Source organism: Gobio gobio (assembly GCF_949357685.1).
Source record: "Gobio gobio genome assembly, chromosome: 15".
NCBI classification, from domain to species: domain Eukaryota; kingdom Metazoa; phylum Chordata; class Actinopteri; order Cypriniformes; family Gobionidae; genus Gobio; species Gobio gobio.
In genome coordinates this window covers 6,922,837-6,932,897 of record NC_137108.1, presented here as the reverse complement: position 1 = coordinate 6,932,897, position 10,061 = coordinate 6,922,837, and the positions used below count along the sequence as shown (strand labels likewise).

General features: G+C 40.8%; 1 long non-coding RNA gene across 1 annotated transcript; it reads right to left on the bottom strand.

Moving 5' to 3' along the window:
• Positions 1-3,855: 3,855 nt before the first annotated feature.
• On the bottom strand, positions 3,856-5,974 carry LOC307138526. The gene is made up of 3 exons (XR_013818032.1): positions 5,604-5,974; positions 5,297-5,378; positions 3,856-5,202 (listed from the first exon to the last, which is right to left on the bottom strand). It is a non-coding gene; the product is annotated as an uncharacterized lncRNA (long non-coding RNA).
• Between the last annotated feature and the right edge of the window lie 4,087 nt (positions 5,975-10,061).

Here is a 10,061-nt window from a genome sequence, read left to right as displayed (position 1 = left end):
GGGTTTCTCTCAGAAACCGATCGTTTCGTGTCTTAAGACATCAATGTGTCGTCACGAGCCGCAGGGTTTAATTTGAAGTTGTCTGTCCATGTTTTTTTTTTTATCTCTAATAGAATTAGACCCCATTGACAAGCATTATATGAGTGACACAGCAACGGTTGGAGTTAAAAATCTTCATTTGTGTTCTACTGAAGAAACGAAGACACCTACATCTTGGATGCCTTAGGGGTAAGCAGAAAAACATCAAATTTTTGTTTTTGGGTGAACTATCCCTTTAATGCTGAATCCCTGAACTAACCCTTTAAGCAATGCATAAAGTATTACATGACAATAATGTCTCTGAAACATCTGTGTATTGCCAAATATTGTATTTATTTCACTTCAGCTGTGATAAAGTATGCAAACACAGTGCGAGCGTCACTACGGGAAGCAGAAAGTGTCCGACTTCACGTCTCCGTTTGCAACTCCTCCCCGCCTGCACGCGGCTACTCTCGCCGATCGGTTGGAGCCAGCCGCAGCCGATGTCGAACACACCTTTTATGTGATCATGTCATGTGCTTCCCTAGTCTCTTGTTTTCCATGTTCTCATTGGCTCATTGTTCACAGGTGTGTCTGGTTTAGTCATTAGTCCTGGTGTATTTAACCCCTAGGAGTCTGAGCTGAGCTGAGCCCTCATGTTTACCATGCGTCTTTGTCTATATTGTTTCCTGTAAACCGCGATTGGTGAGTTCTTTGTTTGGTCAAGTCTGTTCTGATCAAGTCTGTTTGCTCACTTTGGATTACTGGCAATAAAACTGCGCTTGGGTTCTTCAACACTTGCCCCCAGTGGACTATCGTTACAGGTATATATACTATTATTTTCCATATTTGCTAAAAAAGTTGATCTGTTTGAAACAAAAATCAGCTGCAGTGTTTGTCCTACAAAAATACTATCAAGCCAATTACCTAATATCTAGTGTGAATGTCAGTGTGAACTATTGACTTTGCAAACAAATGAAATAATGGCATCGCTTTAAGATTCCCACGGGTATTGACGTACTAAGACATCTGCTAGATAGCTTCTCTCTAGTAATAGGTTCCAAGTTTTGATGCTTGCCTGACATGCTTACTTGACACAACCCTCTCAAATCTCAAAAACAAAGATTAAATATTTAGACTAGTAGAAGTTTAGAGGATGAATGTTTGAATCGTAAAGGAGAGCAAAAGATAATAAATACATAAAACAACTGCACTTCACATTTTTCTGTGACATCTTTGAAAATGACCTTTTACAAGTCAGATTAGGCACAGCTGTACACAGCTATTTTTTTTTACTCTTTTGCACAAGGAGCATTGAATACACTCTCCCTCTCACACACACCCTTTCTCTAGGTCCACTAATGGCCCACCAGCACATCCCAGCCGTCTCATGGATGAAATGTGAGAGGGTCCAGGAGGAGAACTGTGCACTCATTGACACTCTATCACTGTTCTCCTCCATTTCATCTAAATTAAGACTAGCTCAGTGGAAAAAACGTCTTATTATAAATATAGTATGCCTTCACCTGGCAACACTTAAAGAGCACCGGTCATAAGATCTTGTGTCTAACTAGGCCTGTCAGGAGGTTATCAGGACTGGTATGCTTATCATATACTATATAATCAGAAGTTAAACCATGGTGCACCAAGTGTAACCTGACTAATCCTATGGACTGAACGAATTACGTGACACGAAAAGCAGTATTTCATGACAAAACGCAGTTAGACTTTAATGCATTATTTGGTACACAAAGACTAGGGGTGTGCAGCAAAGCAGTATCCGTTTTTTTAATTTTTTATATATTTTTTTGCCTTTATTGAAATAGGACAGTACAGAGAACTGACAGGTAGCAAAGTGGGAAGGAGAGAGAGAGAGAGAGGAACGTGATCAGGGTACCCAAGCAAAGACTCAAACACAAGTCGCCCAAATCACTTCATGACGGAGAACTGCCCATGAGGTTAACGGCTCCAACATGTTAGTTGCACTGGCCAAATTATTTGTATCTGTATTGAGGTAAAATCACATGTGGGTGGGGCTTAACCCAGAAGGTTTTCCAAACAACATAAACTTTTGGTTACCAGAATATTTTGTTGTATAAATATCTGTACATGCTGGTGTAAAGAATGGACCCTCATAAAGAACAGAGCCTCTGCTATTAAACAAACAAACTAACAAAAAACATTATCAACATTTGAAAATGGGTGAGTTTCATAAAAAAAGCAACATTTTGAGGAACGATGCTGAGAAAATTGCGTTTTTGTCAAACGATGATCAAAACACAGATGGAGCAGATCGAGTCCATCAACACCCCCAAAGCTTCACAGTCCTAAAGCTCATACTGGGTCGACATTTCAATCGGTAACATTAGGCAGTTTTTATTTATATGCTGTTTAATGTTAATGATCGCATGATTTACATATACATCTGCTTATATATAATATTGCTTGTTTCTGCTTCTTTTTCGACTGTGTTTTGATCAGGAGATTTGGTACTTTTTTAGAAGATGAGTAATAGCGCCCCTTATCATATATCAGTAAATGGCGGGGAAAGAGTTAAGAGTGACTTAAGATTGGGTTAAACTGTTTTTAGTTATGGCCGAGTTTAAAAACATTTACATAATTTATCTATAGTTAGTTTTATACATTTAAGCCTTAAAAGGTTCCATTTCAACTGGAACATGACACTATAAGAAAGCTTAGCGTGAGCCAGAGTCTGAAGCACGCATTTACACACACCAACCAAGGATGTGCGTGATGATGTAGCGACGGCATAGTGATCTCCCTCTCTTATGAGGCATGCAGAATGGCTTCGCCTCTAGGGGTTAGGGCCCACTCCACTAGAAGTATTGCGTCTTCCAAAGCTCTTGCTTGGGGTGCACCATTGTGAGATGTTTGTACTGCGGCAGGATGGTCCTCTCCACATACATTCATCAGGTTTTATATTCTGGATATGGATTCAACCCCAGGGTCTCAGGTCCTTCAGGGTTGATCCGGTCTTAACCCACGCTCACAATTGTCTGTACAGAAACACAGCCTTGTGGGACAGGCATTGTCCAGTTACATGGAGACATTGGTATTAAAGTTTGCATAGCATCAAGCCACTGGAAAGGGAACATCTCAGGTTATGTATGTAACCTAGAGGAATCTGTCGACGTGCTGGCACGGTGTCTATTTATGGTTTTGCTGTATACTACACTGTGTCATCACACTCAGGTGGGCGTGTAAACATGTGCTTCAGACACTGGCTCAATCAAGCAGTTGAGATTTCCCATAGCATCAAGCCATGATGGAGCATCTCATTCCCCTCTCAGGGAACCGGGTTACATACGTAACCTGAGATGTTAGATTCCCAGGGTATGAAATTAATTGAAAAAATATATAGCTTTAATACAGTGTACAGTAAGTTGCTTTGTATAAAAGTATCTGCAAATTCATAAATGTATATATATATCTTATATATCTTATACTTGACCGGCGAGTGGTATATGATGCAGGTAGAAGCTGGTGTTTTTTTCCTTTACTTAAAAGGATGTCATTCCTTCAGCAGTCTGTATGTTGTTCCACCTTCGTCAAAAGAAAATATCACCACCATATTAGATTCTCATGATGTATCTCTCTGTGTTATCAATTTACTTGCTCTCCATAAATGGCAGATCTTCTTTTGGCTGACCTCTCAGAGCACAGGCATGCCCTGGCAAAGGCACAGGGGTAACTCCAAGTCACCCACGAACCTAATGAAGCACCCACAATTCCTCCCCAGCTTTGATTGATTAATACTTTCTGGGTGGTTGTAACTGTGCTATTTGGCGTGGTCTGTAAGGTAACAAGAGACTAGTTAGATTTTGCTTTCTCACAATCATCAGTCCATTTTTTTTATTTTATTAAAATCAGTGTAAAACGGCATTTGTAACCCATTTAATCTGACATATTAGCAAGCGACTATATAAAAATGTCAACTGCTTGATTGTTAAAATGTCAAAATATATTATCGCCAAGCGATATATTAAAAGATGAATATTTAGTCCAGACCAAAAAAGAAAATGTTACATTTAGTCCTGATTCACTCAGTGTTCACACTGTCAATTTTAACACCTAACGACTTTTATGACATATATTTTACAACGGAACATACCGAACATCCAAATGAATGCTGTGCTGGCTTAAATGTGCTCGTTGTATGTGTGTACATATGATGGTATTTTGACCAGCTGAGAACTCTTGAAGAACTTATAACATGTAAAGGAGTCAAAGCAGCGCTATGAATTCTTCTGTTACACACACAAATGAAGATCTGCTGCAAGAAGACACTGTTCCGATGCCTGTACCAAATTGTAATGGGTAGCATTGCGACGATGACGAGGAAAACCCGGTATGCTTGAACATTCTGTCCTTTTTAGGGTTGCATCTTGTGACATCACATCCTGTTTTCAGTTCGTTTTCAAGTCTTTGATCCGTGTTGCAGTCATAGAGGATGTTAAGACATTCTAAACATTAACATCATGATTTTCTGTAAAGTTCATTTGAAACAAAGTGTATTGTGAAAAGCACTATACAAATACATTTGACTTGAAAAAAATCTGTGGGAATAACATTTCACCCTTCAGGAACCGATTTCATGAGAATTGGACACTTATTACCAGAATACATTTTTGCATTTATGCTACTGGCTGATACTTTTGTCCAAAGCAACTTACAATGCATTCAATTTATAAATTTTATCAGTTCATGCATTCCCTGGGAATCGAATCCATGAATTTATCTCACAAGAGGTTGAGATACTAGCAGCAGATTATTTTGAAAAGAAAAAAATATGCATACTTTATTAAGAGGACATCCCAGATAATTCCTATGGTTACATATTCGTTTTCTGTCTCAAATGCCTGAGGAAGCAATGAGTTTATGTACCGGGGGAACGCCCCTCCGTTGTCCAATATGCAACGTGGCTCCTGTCTGTTTATTTGTAGACGTCAGAGATTCTCAGTGTGGTCAAGTGACTGCTGACTTCATGGACCGTGTGAGTTCTCCATTGCTCTGAGAAGGTGACCTTGCCCTCATTGTCTATAAACATCTCCTGGAGGTCAGCCAGCAGTCAGACCACACCGAGGAACATTTCCCGTCCGGACTGCCACCACGGCACTGCTCACTCAACTGCTGACTGAAACCTTGAGGATCTACTTTATCCATCTGTAAAGAGCATACAGCTATGAATATTTACAGAAGCAAATGTCAAATATCAAGAGCCTTCCATGACATTATCCCTTAATGGGTTTAGGTGTACCAATACGTCATGAGCTGAAGAATGTTTTCCATCATCTTGTGACTGAGCCAACACCAAATATAACCAGGAAAGTAATTAACACCTGGTAAAGCAATAAATACAGTTTCATCAGATGTCACCACAATGAGTTCATGATTTGTTGCTTTTCATTAAATCATGCAGTGTTCAGTGTGTTTTGTTTACTTCATGCCATACTAATTTCAAAGCAGAACCAATGCACTAAGAGCGCTGTATGTCAGCAGTGAGAGATGGGTTTGGAAATGGTTACATAATAAGACTGCATAACAACAGACATTTTCTTACTTACCTTTCCCTTTAAGAGTTAAGGTGACTCTTGGAGATTCCTGTGTATGATCCAGCATCCATGACATCTGAAAGTATCACGGCAGCCTATGCTACTTTTAGCATATCCAGCCTCATGACTGGACTCACTTGTCATGGAATCCATCCAGAATATCCCTGCAGAACGTTTCACACGGCCCCTTGTAAACACCGTCCACTGGAACTTTGATATAAAAGCTTGCCTTTTGACTTTCTCGATTAATAAAAAAAAACAATAATTTAGTCAAAATCTTGTGAGTAATTAGACTACACAAGATGTGTTATAGTTTTTTAAAAAAAAACATAATAACAACAAACTTAGGTTGGACTTCTTGTTCTTTGGCATCCATGACTGCTGAAGCCTTGAAGACTTCAGAAATCGGCTCAACTATTTTTCTATTAATAAACCAAGACAGGCGATGTAAAGATAGCCCGCTGACAAACTGCCAGTAGCAGTGGGGTTACCAGTCTTTGCTGGTTAAGCTAGTCAGGAAACCTGCACCAGCATCCAAACAGCAAATAATCTAAATATAGTAACCAGAACAGCAATACAAATATCCTAATTAAGTAGTGAGAGATAAACACAAGAATAAGTCAAACTTTGTGATGTAGTTGGAGATTTTGCTAAGTGTTTAACCCATCTGATGCATGTGGCCCGCTACAGCAACCACCCACATTAAATCAAATGAAATTTAAAGTTTTCTGACTTTAAAGCCCATGTTTGTTAGCTTTGAGGCACCAAGTTGTCCACCACTAGTCTCATCCAGCACAGTTGTCTTTGTGGCCATTAGTCCAGTCCTACACCAATCCTGTTTCATCGTCCAGCACCAAAGTCACCAAAGTTATTTACGTTCACACCCACCCTCCCCTATTGGCTCCGCCATGCAACTCAAATCCGCCTTGGGGCTTCCACTCTTCCACTCCAGGCAGCTCTTCCATGACATGGGGTCGGGATTCCCTGGCTCTGCCTCATCTCTCCAAGTCCTCAGCTCCGCCTCAACCCATTGACCAATTGGCTTTGCCCTGGCTCCTCGCCCCTTGTTCTCCATCTGGGACAATCGTCCTTCCGGCTCCAGCGGGCTCCCTTGTCCCACAGGCTTCACCTTGGTCAGTCGTTGCTCTACCATCACCACTGACTTCCAGGCCTTCAACTGCGTCTCATACCTATACCCCTATGGCTCTGTCGGCCTCCTCATTCCCTCTTGCTCCGCCTCTGACCTTACTCACATTATCGTCGTCTCAGTCCTCCGGCATTCTAGTTCCACCTCGTCATTTCCACTTTGGTCTCCTGATCTATGGAGGTCGCCTGGTCTCTCGGTCCATCAGACTTCGCCTTAGCCTCCACATATATCTGCGTCACTGCTGTTGGTTGGGCTCCAGTTTCTTCCTTGGCTCCTCTTTCCATCAGTTCCGCCATGGTCACCTTCCTCCTGGCTGTCTCTGGGGTCGCTCTGGGCTCTCCACTCCTCCATAGCTTTTCCCACTGTCTTCTCCCCTATGGATCCTTCCACCATCAATTCCACCGTGGGTCCTTCCACTGTCAATGCCTCCATGGCACCTCCCACTGTCAACTCTGCCCTGGTTTCTTCTGCCGGCATCGCTGCCTGGTTCCTGCCTGTTTACTTTTGATTTCATGGCCTTTTAGTTTGTTTCTGTTAGTCTCCTGTTGCCTGTGTTACATTGTTCCTGCCAGTAATTAGTTGCCATAGATATTAATTTAACGATTACATCTGTTAGTCTTTGAGTTCATTATCTTTGTGTATTTAAGTCCCTCCGTTTCTGTTGTGTTCTACACTCTGTTTCGTTGTTTCTCCCCATCTGGACTTCCTGAGTTCACTTTTACTCTATTTAAATAAAATACCTATATTTGATCCTCTCTGCCTCTCATCACCATCTCCTCATCAAAACGTTACAAATATGTTATCTTGGTGATTTTTAAAAATTATATTTTAAGATATTGTTTTTTTCCATGCTGAGTAAAAAACATACTTTTTACATTTATAATCAACAAATCCCAGCTATGTCACCTTTGCTTTGCTTAGTTGGGGACACTTAATATACATTAAAAGTTTTGATTTAACTGCTCTGACACTATTGGATGAGAACAAAACTTGAACTGAATAGAGCTGGATGATGACATCACTGTTTTCTGCAGAGCTGCTTTTATAGCTGACTTGAACTCATGGAATAATTTAAGAACTTAACACAGTTTTTGAACCAAACTGAATCAACATTGAACTGACTTCAGCTGAATAATGACACTATTGTCTTTTCAGAGCTGCTCTACAGCATCACTTTACATTGCATCATTTATCATTGTTTCCGTGTTTATTACTATAAAGCTGCTTTGAAACCATTTTTATTGTATAAAGCTCTATATAAAAAAAGGTGACTTGACTAAGTCACTAATGTTGACTTGGTGAGTATTAAGAACTGAAGCTGGGCTGCAGTCAACAGATCACACAATTGTCACAACTCACAACTTTTAAAATTGAGTTTTTATGGAGTTTTTGTCTACTGAACTTTTTTTTCCCAGAAAGACGTTTCATCCACTAAAAAATCGGTATGTTTTTAAGCAACACAGCGTCGTTTTTTGTTCCCGTCAAAAAATAAATATGGTGCTACACTGACTAAGGTTTATGTCGATGAATTTCTTACAGTTTGGCAAGCAGCAGCTTGACGTCTTCTGCTACATTTTATCCAGTCATCAATGGCATCAAACAGTAGAGGTTGGTATCTTAAGATGCATTGAAATATAATCATGATGAATGGACTGGTTTGGGAATTCTGGGTATGTTCTGCTTGGGGAAGATACATGCCTTTGAAAAGAGATCAATAGTAATTAGAGTGGTAACCCCTTGGAATACTGATAGATCAATGATGAACAATGAAAGAGGCCTGTGCAGAAAGGTGCATTTATTTACACAGGCTACTACTTCTTAATCCATAATTAGCCCCTAACCTTTTCCCTAACCCTACCCAACCTAGTTTAGAATCTAGCATTTTTATTGATTGTTCTGAATGTTTTTAAGCTCATAATTATGTATACCATTTGTATACGCATTTTCATTCTCTTGTCTCCATGGCTGGTCTGAATACAGCGGGTTACCTGACACTGCTGACACAGACAGCGTTGCTTTGGGTGACAAACAGGCATAAGTGAATGTTATATTGACAGATTACTTCCATTAGCAATGTTTGCTATGGGCCACACATCACCAAGCAGAGGCAGTGTGTGGAGATTTTGCCTATGGAAGCAAATAGAGTTTCCCCTTAAGTACACAATACCATCTGTGAGGGGAATTTGAAAAAAGTCGAATACTAAAGCACATCTTGCTGAGTCTCAGGCTGCCTCCCAATTCTCATTAAATAATGGTTTTCACAATTCTCTTTCCTACTCATATGTCATTTAAACACTGTTGCTCTCATATATCCATCATGTTTTTAGAAGGAAATTATGTTTTTATCCCCGTAAATTACTATCTATGTTTTCATCCACATATTTGTGTTCAAACTTTGAGGTATTACAAAAAAAACATGAAAACGCATGTGCTCAATCGAGGCACATAATTTCTGATTCAGTAAGAAAACATGCACATAAATTTTAATGAAAAAACATTTAACAAATAAAGGTGTGGAGTGGGTGCTGGTAAATAACAACTACCCGTTTACCATTGGCCTGGCAGAGGACCACACCAGGGCAGCTGGGGCCTAATGGTTAGAGAGTCAGACTTGTAACCAGAAGGTTGTGGGTTGAGTCTCAGGTCTGGCAGGAATTGTCGGTTGGGGAGCAGACCGATTTCCTTTGTCTGCAGTCTCTCGCATTTCCATTGTGCCAGTCATCGGTGGTAGATGGCTGGTCTCTGGATATGAAGTGAATAACCAGCGCTCTCTTCCACCCTCAATACCACGACTAAGGTGAGACCCTTGAGCAAGGGGTCACCATACTTGGCTACACGTCACTTCACTTCACATCCAGTGACCAGTCATCTTCCACCAATGACTTGCACAATGGAGATACGAGAGCCCACCGGTCTACTGCAATGAATGAGCCCGAGCCCACTATGAGGACGAGAGCTTCCTGGAGCCAGATCAATACAGAGAGTCTGACATGTAAGTGAGCCCGCAATACTATGGGCCCTATCTTGCACCCAGCGCAATTGACTTTGTAGACCGACGCATGTGTCATTCCTATTTTGCACCCGCGCAAAGCGCGCTTTTCCCTCCACAGAAGCACGTCGCTAAACTAGTGAATGAACTTGCGCTCCCTGGGCGGTTCAGCGCAAAAAAGGAGGCGTGTTCCGGCGCAAACAATCCCTGGTGCTATTTTGCTGTTCCATTAAACAATTGCGCCACTGACCAGAAAAAACCTAGTCTAAAGTCAGTGGCGCGTTGCGCGTTGTTCATTATGCTATTTTAAGGGCGCATGCTTGACCATAATGTA